General features: G+C 45.0%; 1 pseudogene; it reads right to left on the reverse strand.

Annotated features, from left to right (window-relative positions):
• Nucleotides 1-292: 292 nt before the first annotated feature.
• Nucleotides 293-2,140, reverse strand: LOC116877262 (annotated as a pseudogene).
• Between the last annotated feature and the right edge of the window lie 8,839 nt (nt 2,141-10,979).

Consider the following 10,979-nt stretch of genomic DNA (forward strand, 5'->3'; position numbering starts at 1 on the left):
TTTCGCCAGACCGAGGTGGCGGCGGCGGCGGCGGCGGCGGCGGCGGCGGCGGCGGCGGCGGCGGCGGCGGCGGCGGCGGCGGCACCAGCACCACTTTTCCGCCAGGTGGCGCAGAGTCCGTCGGCTCTAGGAGCGAAGTGGTGGTGCAGAACAGGGCCGCTGGGCCTTAGTCCAGCACCACCAGGACCGCGGGTGAGCTGTGGGGACAACCGGCACTGAAGAGACAGCTCACCCGTCGCCGGGCGCAGTTCTAGCACCCTGAGGCCGCAGGCGCTGCGGAGAAGTGTGCAGGTTAGCTCGGCGTTGGGGCCTTCGTCTTTAGTCGGATCACCAGGTAGCCCAGGGGCGCGCCCTGGGGCAGAGGTGGCTGGGCTGCGCCACTGAAGAGTGGTAGTGTGACCAGTCCAGGTACGTGGTCGTTCTGGTCCTCCACATGCAGCCACACCACGGCCCGGCCCCGGGGCAGCTGAGAGCCGCCGTCGAGCACTTCCAGCCCCAGAGGCAGCTCAGCCAGTACACCGCGGTCAAAGCACCATCATGCGCGGAGCTCCTCAGTGGGGGGTGGGGGGGGCACCGAGACATAGGGCGCGATCCACTTCTGCCTCCAGCAACCGGTAGGTGACCTGCCCGTTGCGGCCCAGGTCGGGGTCCCGGGCGGCCACCGTGGCCAAGTAAGCGCCGGGAGGGTTGTTCTCTCGCACCGACACCTCGTAGACCGGCCGTGTGAAGAGTGGTGCGTTGTCGTTCTCGTCACTCACGCGAACAGTGTAGGGCCGCACGGTGCGTAGCGGGGGCGCGCCGCGGTCCTCGGCCACGAGCGTCAGGTTGTACTCGGCAATGCGCTCGCGGTCCAGCGAGGCCGCAGTCACCACCAGGTAGCTGCCCGCGTAGGCCGGCTGCAGCCGGAAGTGCTCGTGCCCGTAGAGGGCGCAGCGCACCTGCCCGTTGGCACCCGAGTCTCTGTCCGAGGTGCTGACCAGCGCCACCAGGCTTTCGCGCGCCGCCCCCTCTGGCACCAGAGAGACCGCGCCGGCCTCGGGCGTCCCGGGACGTGTTGGCGAGGTCGGGTCCGCACCCCCCGAGAGCGGCGGCGACGGCGGCGAAGGGAGAGGCGTCATGTGCGCCGGGGGCGGCCAGAGCGGTGATGGTGATGTCCGGAGCGTTGTCATTGACGTCGCGGATGCGCACGATGACCTAGCAGGTGGAGGCCTGGGGCCCGGGACCACGGTCCTGGGCCCGCACGTCCAGCTCATAGGTGTCCTGGCGCTCGTAGTCCACCGGTCTTGCCAGGGTGAGGCGGCCCGAGCGCGGCTCCAGACGGAAGAGGCGGCGCGCCTTGGGCGGGGTGTGGGCACCAAAGGCGAGCACCACGTCGCCGTTGGGACCCTCGTCGGGGTCCATTGCGTCCAGGTGGGGGTCGGCTGCGTCCGTGAGAGACCTCGTCGGGGTCGGCTGCGTCCAGGTCGAGCAGCAGAGAGCCCATAGGAGTGTCCTCTGCCAGCTCCACTTCGGCCACTGCGCCCTGCAGGAAGGCCCGGCTGTGGTCGTTGGCGTCCAGCACTCGCACACTGAAGGCGGCCGTGGCGCAGCGCGGCAGGCGGCCGCCTGTCCTGGGCCACCAGCTCCAGACTGTAGGCGGCCTGGCCCTCGCGGTCCAGCTCCTGGAGCAGCACCAGGTCAGCGCACTGGGCGCCGTCCGCACGCTTCTGCAGTTCTACGCGGAAGGGGCTGTGAGGCTCTGCCAGGCGCACGCTCTGCAGCCCGTTGGCCCCCACGTCCTCGTCCACAGGAACCTCCAAGGGGATGCGCATGCCCACGGCTGCGCCCTCGCACACCTCCCTGGGGATCTGGGCCCCGGGGTAAGCGTGGCGCGTGATCATTGATGTTCCTCACCCAATTCCACGTGCACCAGCCGGAACTGCTCCTGTAAGAAGCTGATCAGGTCAAAGGCCAGCATGCACTGTGTTGCTTGGCCATATTGCGGCGCGTGGTCCAGGCCCGCATCCCCGAGGGTCAGCTCCCCATCCCCCTTGCACACTGCAAAGAGTGAGCTGTTGAACTTCATCAGGCGGAATTGGTGTGGTATCTCGATCTGATAATTACACAGGACACCATCAGACAACACCAATATCGGAGCCATAGGCTTCCTCCTCATAGGTGTGGAAATTGATGGTTTTGGTGCAAGACCAGGGCACCAGCTGCAGCCACAGAACTTGCAAGAATTCCAGTCTGGCCCAGCATAATGTGCCAGAGGGAAATCTGAGCCTCCAGCAAGACATCTTTGTTCCTCAAAGAGAAAAAAGCCAATCAGAGGCTCTGCGCCGCCCAAGACTTTGAGACTCTCATGCCCTCCTGAGTAGGCAGACAGGAGACTCTTGCCCTCCTAAATACATCTGATCTCTAAACCCTCTGTGCTGTGTAATTGCTTTTCTGAGCTCCAGGTCTAAGCTTGCTTCTTCTGAACCCTATTGGAGAGGTTACATAGAGAAGAATGTGCAAATAAGCATCCATCCGGGCCAATCCGCAGAGTCTCTGGGTCTTGGGCCATGTTGTTCTCCTAAAAGAGTTCACAAAAGAGGTCCCCATTTTGCCTGGGGAGCTGAACAGGGGCCAAAGGAGTTCAGGAAGTCATTAAGATCCCTATAGAAGTTTCCACTGTAAGAATGCATCCCGCTTGCTTTTCCACTGTGCTTGATTTACACTTTGATGGTAGGAGCAGGGAATCTGCAGCTTCTGTGTCCCTTCTTAAACACATTTACATATTCCTCAGACAGAGATACATTACTCTTCTCTACCATTTTTAAACCAATTTTTATATGCATATTTTGCTACCCACAGTTATCCATCTATGTTGGGGTATCATTTCCTGAATTGAAAGATTCTGGGGGAACAGCTTCTCCAGAGTCAGTCAGTGTCTAATCAGGGAAGAACTGTTTTCCAAAGTAATCATTTCTAAATAGCTTTTCTGTAGCAAAGAAACCATTAATGATGAAATTTCAGCCCCTTCATCTCCTTTTATGTCAGTAATTACTTACATGTGAGGAACCAGAGTCAGGGAGGTTTGTCAACTACAAACCACTGTAAGGGAGAGTTAAGGGTAGGAAAAAGATTTAGCGAAACATGCTGCAGTCAGTCTTGTTAGAAAATTGCTATACACCATTTATTTTTAAAAAGCCCTTGGCTGAAGAAAACCATGGGTGGCCTGATAGGCTGAAGGCTAAAGAAACATTAAACCATCTGTCTAAAGCACAATAAATAGTCTTGTGTTAAGTTCTCTTTATGTGTGAAATGTTCTAAATGCTAAACGGTCCCCATGTTAATGATGACATTGTTCCTCATGCCATGGAGTCATCATCAGTGCAGTGTACTTTAACTAGTCATCTTGAATAAAATCAGTGAGCAGACTGAGTTATTAATATGCCCCAGCTATTCTTGGCTCCTCCATGATCTGTAATGTTATTGATTCCTGCAGGGACATGTCAGTAAATGAATATTTTTGCTTTCACTCTTAGGAGGGAGTTGCATCTATTTTAGCACCAGGATCTATGAATCCAGTTCTGAAACTGAGCCACCTCTGATGAGATAATTAATTAGCAGTGGTTTTAATTTAGTGGAGCATTCCGCAATGACTCTAATTATAAGTACCAATAACCCAATGTCGGAGAAGTTTGCAGTGGGAAGCATGAATTGATTTGGGTTGGGGATTCTGAGATCCTAAAAGGAGAAAGTACTTCATATTGTTTACTTTGGACTTGTCATTTTTCCTGAAGAGGCATCCATCTAAGGGAGGGAACAACTCTACTACAGTTCAGCTGGATCACATTCCTTTGAAGCCAGTATCCTCACTGGCATAAAGACAGTAGCTTTCTTCCTTGGAAGTGTCTATCCTGAAGAAGGACCTAGTTATTCAGCCTCTGGGACTCAAGGAAAACAAGAGGAACTGACCCTCCATCCAACTTCTGAATTCCTAATTGTCCCCTTAACTGAAGCATGAAAACTGATTCAGCCGTTGTCTTTTAAAAGGCACATGCTTCCACGCACATCAGCCAGGAGAGGGACCCATTTAACCATAGTCTGAGTCTCATTTCTTCCTCTTCTCCCTCATCTCAAGCAATTTCTGCCAGGCTTGGCCTCTGCCAGTCTTCAGCATTATTGTTGCTATTCATGACAAGCAAAACTGCTCAGCACACTGAAAATGAAGAATAGTCTTGACTCTATCTATGGAACATCAAAAGATCCAGATAAAATATGAAAAAGGCAAGCAATCAAACACATTACCTCCACAATGCTAAACATCTGGACACTTTATGTTTGGAAACATCCAGCTATGATGTTTAAATGCTTGATTGCATTCTTCCTCACTTTTCCTCCAGCTGTTTGGCAGCACACAGACCATCCACGATAAGGAATATGCTATATTGTTAGTGATTCATTATTAACATTAACATTGTTTTCCTAGTAAACAACCACCTTATTAAAACACTGCTTTATGAAGGAAGGACAGCTGGAGTTTCAGGAAAGAGACATTTTCTGAGGCAAAAATCAGTTCTGTGCCAGCAGAGTGACAAGCTGAATAATATAGAAACTGTCTGATCTGTCCCCCTAGGGATATGTCATCGGGAAGCTGTGTTTACAGCCCGGAGCTGCTGGTGCTCTCATGTTCCATTCTGTTGGCTCTGTTAGATAAAAATCTGTCTCAATATTAAAAGCATTGTGGCAGAAATTTGGTTTATGTTTCTTGTTTTCCCATTTGCCAGGATATTGCCAAGCTAGAAGTCCATAAAATGGAGTTTTGATCTCTGTTGGTGTCCAACATAAAGCAAAACAAACAATGGGAGCAGAGGACTACCACCACCACAGGAAGACCAAATTGTGAATAAAACAGCAATTTGGTCCTCTTGCTCAGTTTGGTTTTAAAAGGGGTGAGGGGGCAGGATTTGGGTGAACTCCCCACAGTTCACTTCTGTTTCTAACAAAAACACCAATATACTAGCGTGCTCCCCACAATGCCAGGACTCCAGAACTGTAAAATAGTATTTACATTCTAATCATTTCAAGAAAAGATTTTCTGTTTTGCTGAGCACACAACACCTTAGTGTGTCCCTTTACACACTAAAGCACACTGTACATAAACTAAAGTCATTTTCATCATAAACACAAGGAAAAAAAATGGTCCCCTAATTCAGAATGGTGTATGTGCCTTTGCATATTTCCTCTTTCCTATTACACAAAACTAATAATGTATGTTGGGGGGGAGGGGAATGAAGCCCCAGGAAAGTCCCTGATGTGCAGATTTCATTAGACCATGGTATCCAGGCATCAGAATAAGCAGCAACTCTCACAGGACCTTGAACTAATACTGTCCTGGCTCAGAAACAGTTTTTGTGTCATTTAGAACAAATTACTCTATGTCATATACTGAGAACTATCTTCATTTCTCAACTGAACAAACATCCTATAGACGAATGAGCAAAATATTATCCAGTGCAATGTTGTTGTCTTCAAGGAGTTAAGTTCCAGAAATTGAAGCTATCATGACTGTTTGAAAGGAAACAAATCAACCTAACAGTTCCTTTTTTTCTTTTTAAAAATCATACCTTAAAAATACTATAATTAATCTTCAGCAGTATGAACCCCTAAAACAGGGAAATTGTTTTGAGATATCACATAAGAAATACCATGATCTCATTCCTGTTACTCTGTTATGTAATCAATGTGTTACTATGCCTTGGCTGTACAGTCATTTATAGTCAAAGTTATCGGCAAATTGCTGGTCCTTTTTGTAAAATTATTTCAGGGAAAATAATTCAGCCCTGAAGTCAACCAAAATACTGTCTACAAGCAGAGAATAAGAACAAAATGATAGTTTATCAACTACTTAAGTGCTTTAACCTAGAGAAAATCAGAGAGAACCACAATAGAGTATCAACACTAATCACAAATTCCCCTTAACATAAAACAAGGATTTAAATGATATAATCTTTATTTAGAAAAAATTTCCCCTAGGATCATTATGGTTAATAAAGATACCATCAGAACTGTATAATCTTAAGATACTACATAAAACTAGTTTTTAAACTGCTGATTTTATTAGTCTAGCAGTATGAAGGACAGTAAATCAATGAATAATGAAAAATATCTTACCTTTTTGTCTCTGGGATGCCTCAAACCCCAAGTGAGCCAGTAAAATTGACTTTTGTACTTGACTTCAGTCTTTGGCTCAAGGATCATACTTTGTATCCTTGCCACCGGATAGAAAGGAAACTCACTCCCCCACCAGAGACTACAGAAAAGCAAGAGAAGAATAAAAGAATAAAGACTGAGAAGCAAGTTTTTATCTGTGCCTTATTTTGTCTTCATCTCTCTTCCTCTTAACTGATCCTCTCTATTCCTACTCTACAGAGAAGCTCAGGTCCCCCATTAGTCAGAGTGTTTTCAGGGCCTTGATCAACAAATATTTGATCAAGTATTGGTGATACAATAAAGCACACAGCCCTGTAGAAGAAAATACTTAAATGTTAAAAAAAAAAAAAAATCAGGTGCACCTGGGTGGCTCAGTGGATTAACCCTGCCTTCAGCTCCGGTCATGGTCTCGGGGTCCAGGGATCAAGCCCTGCATCAGGCTCTCTGCTCAGCAAGAAACCAGTTTCCTTCTCTCCCTCTGCCTGCCTCTCTGCCTACTTGTGATCTCTCTCTCTGTGTCAAATAAATTTAAAATTTTTTTAAAAAATCAGAGTTCAGAGGTCACAAGTGCCAAATATCATGGAGAAACGTGTATCAAGTGCAAATAAATAATCTCAAAGTTTCCAGGTAAAATCACAAGCAGCCAGAACTGCCAAGGACAGATAAAGCCTGGGGGTAGTGTGAACAAGCTGTGCAGGAGGAAGGCCCAGAGCCTTCCACAGAGACCTAGTAGAGTCTCTACTTAGTAGAGTCTCTGGTTAGAGGAGGTGATTTGAGGACACTACAGGAATGAGTTTGAATGGGTGGCTTAATCGAAGAGTTGGATACTAAGCTAAAGAGTTCAAATAATTTTTGAAGGGGTAAAAATTATTATTTTTATTAAATCTCAACTCTTGAATATATTTTTAATTAATGTACAGTCATATTAGTTTTAGGTGTACAATGTAATGATTCAACAGTTCTAGATTACTCAGTGATCATGATTCATGAACTCTTTAATTTTCTTTATCTATTTCATCCATCCTCCCACCAAGGCTACCCCCCCGCCACCCCAGTAATCACCAATTTGTTCTCTGTATTTAGGAATCTGGTTTGTTTTCTTCCTTTTTTCCTTCCTTCTTCCCTCCCTCCCTTTCTTCCTCCTTTCCTTCCTTCCTCTTAGGTTTTTCTCTGTTCATTTGCTTTGTTTTTTAATTTCCCCATATGAGTGATATCATATGGCATTTTTCTTTCTCTGACTTACTTATTTCATTTAGCATTATACCTCCAAGGTCCATCCATGTTGTTGCAAATGGTAAGATCTCATTCTTTTCTATGGCTTCCATATCTTGGCTACTATATTAAATGCAGCAATAAATATGGGTGCACATATCTTTTCATTTTCTTTGGTAAATACCTAGTAGTAGAATTACTGGATCACATGGTAATTCTATTTTTAATATTTTGAGGAAACTCCATACTGTTTTTTCACAGTGGCTGCACCAGTTTGCATTCCCACCAACAATGCACAAGTGTTCCTTTTTCTCCACGTCTTCACCAACACTTACTTCTTGTATTTTTTATTTTAGCCATTCTGACAGGTATAAGATGATATCTCACTCTGCTTTTGATTTGCATTCCCCTGATGATCAGTGATGTCAAGCATCTTTTCATGCATCTATTGGTCATTTGTACACCTTCCTTGGAAAAATCTCTACTCAGGTCCTCTGTTCATTTTTAATCAGATTATTTGGGGTTTTGGGGGGTGTTGAGTTATAAAATTTCTTTATATATTTTGGATATTAGACCTTTATCAGATATATCACTTGAAACTATCTTCTCCCATTCCGTAGAGTGCTTTGTCATTTTGTTAATGGTTTCCTTCACTGTGAAAAGCTTTTTATTTTGGTGTAGTCCCACTAGTCTAATGTTGCTTTTGTTTTCCTTGCCTGAGGAGACATAAGAATTTAAACACTTTTAAGGCAGCAGTAAGATAGTGTTGAGGTTTGTGGAGCAAGGAGTTGGTGATGTGTATTCCATTATGACAAATAAGGGAGACGTTTGCTTTCCCTGAACATTGGTAAATCCTCAAAAATGACTGTGTTTTAATTGAAGATTTAAACTATGATCACACACTATGACTTACTTATCATAAATATTTGCCAAATAAGTGATTGAGGCAGTGTGGTTTACCACCTTTGCCCACCTCAAAACCACATGTAGCAGAATGAATTAAAGGGAGACTGGAAACAAGAAGACCAGTTATAGGGCCTCTGCAATCCAGGTACAAGATGTTAAAGACCTGAACAATGAGTTGGAAGGAGCATAGGGTGAAAACCTGAGCAACACCACAAAGGAAGAATTGGTAGGATTTACTGACAGATAAGCTTTAAGAGATGGAGAAGACAGAAAAAACAAATTATTCTAAAGTTATTGGATAGCTTACAGAATGATTATGCTTTCCCAGTATTGCCAAAGACAGATGTACAGTTACCAAATAGGATTTCTCCAAGGCGCCTGCTACTCGCCAGCTGAAAGGACCAAACACAGAAAAATTTATCTCTACAAATCTCAATGTTTTTAGGGAATAATGCCTACTTTGAGGGGTTGCTTTGAGGTTTAAGTGAGAAAAGGCGGGGAGAGCAAAAAGCCCAGTGCCTACCACTTTGTGGTTATTAAAAGACAACTGTATCCTTTGTTATATGCATTTGCCTATCATGCTGTGATTTATTTGTTCGAAGGTATTCTTCCTACCCCCATTATGAGCCCTTTTATGTACTAACCATGTCTTTATCAAATGTGTATCCCACTGTCCAGGTCATGACTTACCACATGAAAGGAGTTCATTAATATCTGTGGAATATTTGTGAGGGTCTTGCCACTATATGCCATTTCTGCATAATTCTTTTTTTTTAAGATTTTATTTATTTATTTGACAGAGAAAGCGAGAGAGCACAAGCACGCAGAGCAGCAGAGGGAGAGGGAGAAGCAGGGAGGTGGATGCAGGGCTGGATACCTGGACACTGGGATCATGACCTGAGCCAAAGGCAGACGCTTAACGACTGAGCCACCCAGGGGCCCCTTCTGCATAATTCTTAACACTATTATATCATCTGAACTCTAAATTAGAAAACTTTCTAAAGCTTGTATATGGAACTTGTATATTATGTGAGACTCCTGTAATGAGACTCATTGAGTAATATGCAAAACTTGGTGCAGGCACAATTTAACAAAACTGGTTTCTTTAGTCCATTTCAAAACTGGTCTATCAGGGCATGTAAGATATTTGTTGTTTTTGTCTGCTCAAGCAGCCAATTTTTTTTTTTTTTTTTTTGAGAAACTACCTCTTCAATTGATCCATGTGAGAAAGGTATGATAGATGCCTCCACCCTTGGTGCTAGGATGGTCCCATGATGCAGGCTTAGCCAAACTATTCTATCCTCTCAGTGATTGCTTCAGGTAGGTACATTTTTTCCCAACCCAGATCAACCAGAGTTATTGGGCAACAGGTCCAGGATTATTTCTTCAATCACTTAGAAGGGTATATTTCTTTTTTTTTTTTTCTGTTGGAGTTGCTGAGCTAGAAAGATTTAAGTTGGCATGTGAACCATCAGGTTGGGAGTGTTTGCCTGAATATAAAGCCAATATTTTTCAAAGAAATGCTGAGATGGCACTGAGCACCTAGATGCAACCATGCCTGATCTCCCACTAAACTTTTCATTTAAGTGTAACAGCAAGTCCCCCTTTTATGTTCAAGACAATTAGCAGTTGGATTTCTGCTACTTGTTCCACAAACAATCATAACAAATTCTAAAATTGGGAAAGGAATTGTTAGTAACAGACTCTAAAACTATAATTAGTTGAGGTCCATGGAGACCTACCATACTAAGAGGTTGACCTACGTTCTTCTTACATATTTGCATAACCACTGGTAAACTATTACTCATATTTTGGGGTTCAGATCATGTGTCTATTAAAGCTAGAGAATAGGGTGCCAGGGATTGGAAGGGCTTGGCTACATTTATAATAAAAGGATAGTCTCCAATTAAATATAGTCCCTCTGAGAGCAGAAAGAGAAAAAAAATATAATGCCACTAAACCCTCCCTTTCTAACTGAGACCAGTAATCTAAGAGGGCTGAAAGTTGGCAATCTTGGCAAGTTCTAAGGGTAGAGAAAACAAAATTGTCTCCACCAAACTAAAGCTAGTGCAAAAAAGAAAATAAGATTTAAAAACCACAGGCAAAAAATAATGAGGAAGGTAACACCAAGGTCTAACAGAGCCTTGAGCGCTCCTATACCTCTTGAACTCCCTGTAAGTCTGGAATATCTAAGTTAAGAAAAATGACCGTCTCCCCAGAACAAAAATCCATTTGGGGGATGCAGCCTGGGAGCACAGGGGCATACATTAGCTGTGACTCCTACCCCAAGAAATTGTTCTGAATGGCCTTGTACAGGCCCCAGTGGAAGTCATTTAAGCTGAGGGCCAAGGGCATGAACAGAGCATCTAGAGTGGTTGCCGGGAGATGGAGATCCCTAGATGGTGCGTAAATTTGAGCACTCTCTCCAGCTTTGATTGCAGACTTGATCAGATGCAAAAAACACTAACTATTGCCTGGCAAATGAGGGACTGAAATTCCTGAACCCTTAATAAAAAATTTAAAAAAAATGGCATGTGACCTTTGAAAAGCCCCTGGAATATACTCCCAATGCCCAGCTCAGATCACAAAGGACAAAGTCTAAGAAAGATCCTCCTTGTGACCAGAATCTGGGGAGGCCATTTTAGCAGATCCAGAAACCCACACCTCAATGACAGGAG

The sequence above is a fragment of the Lontra canadensis genome, unplaced genomic scaffold, assembly GCF_010015895.1.
Source record: "Lontra canadensis isolate GAN:19392208 unplaced genomic scaffold, GSC_riverotter_1.0 scaffold51, whole genome shotgun sequence".
Classification (NCBI taxonomy): domain Eukaryota; kingdom Metazoa; phylum Chordata; class Mammalia; order Carnivora; family Mustelidae; genus Lontra; species Lontra canadensis.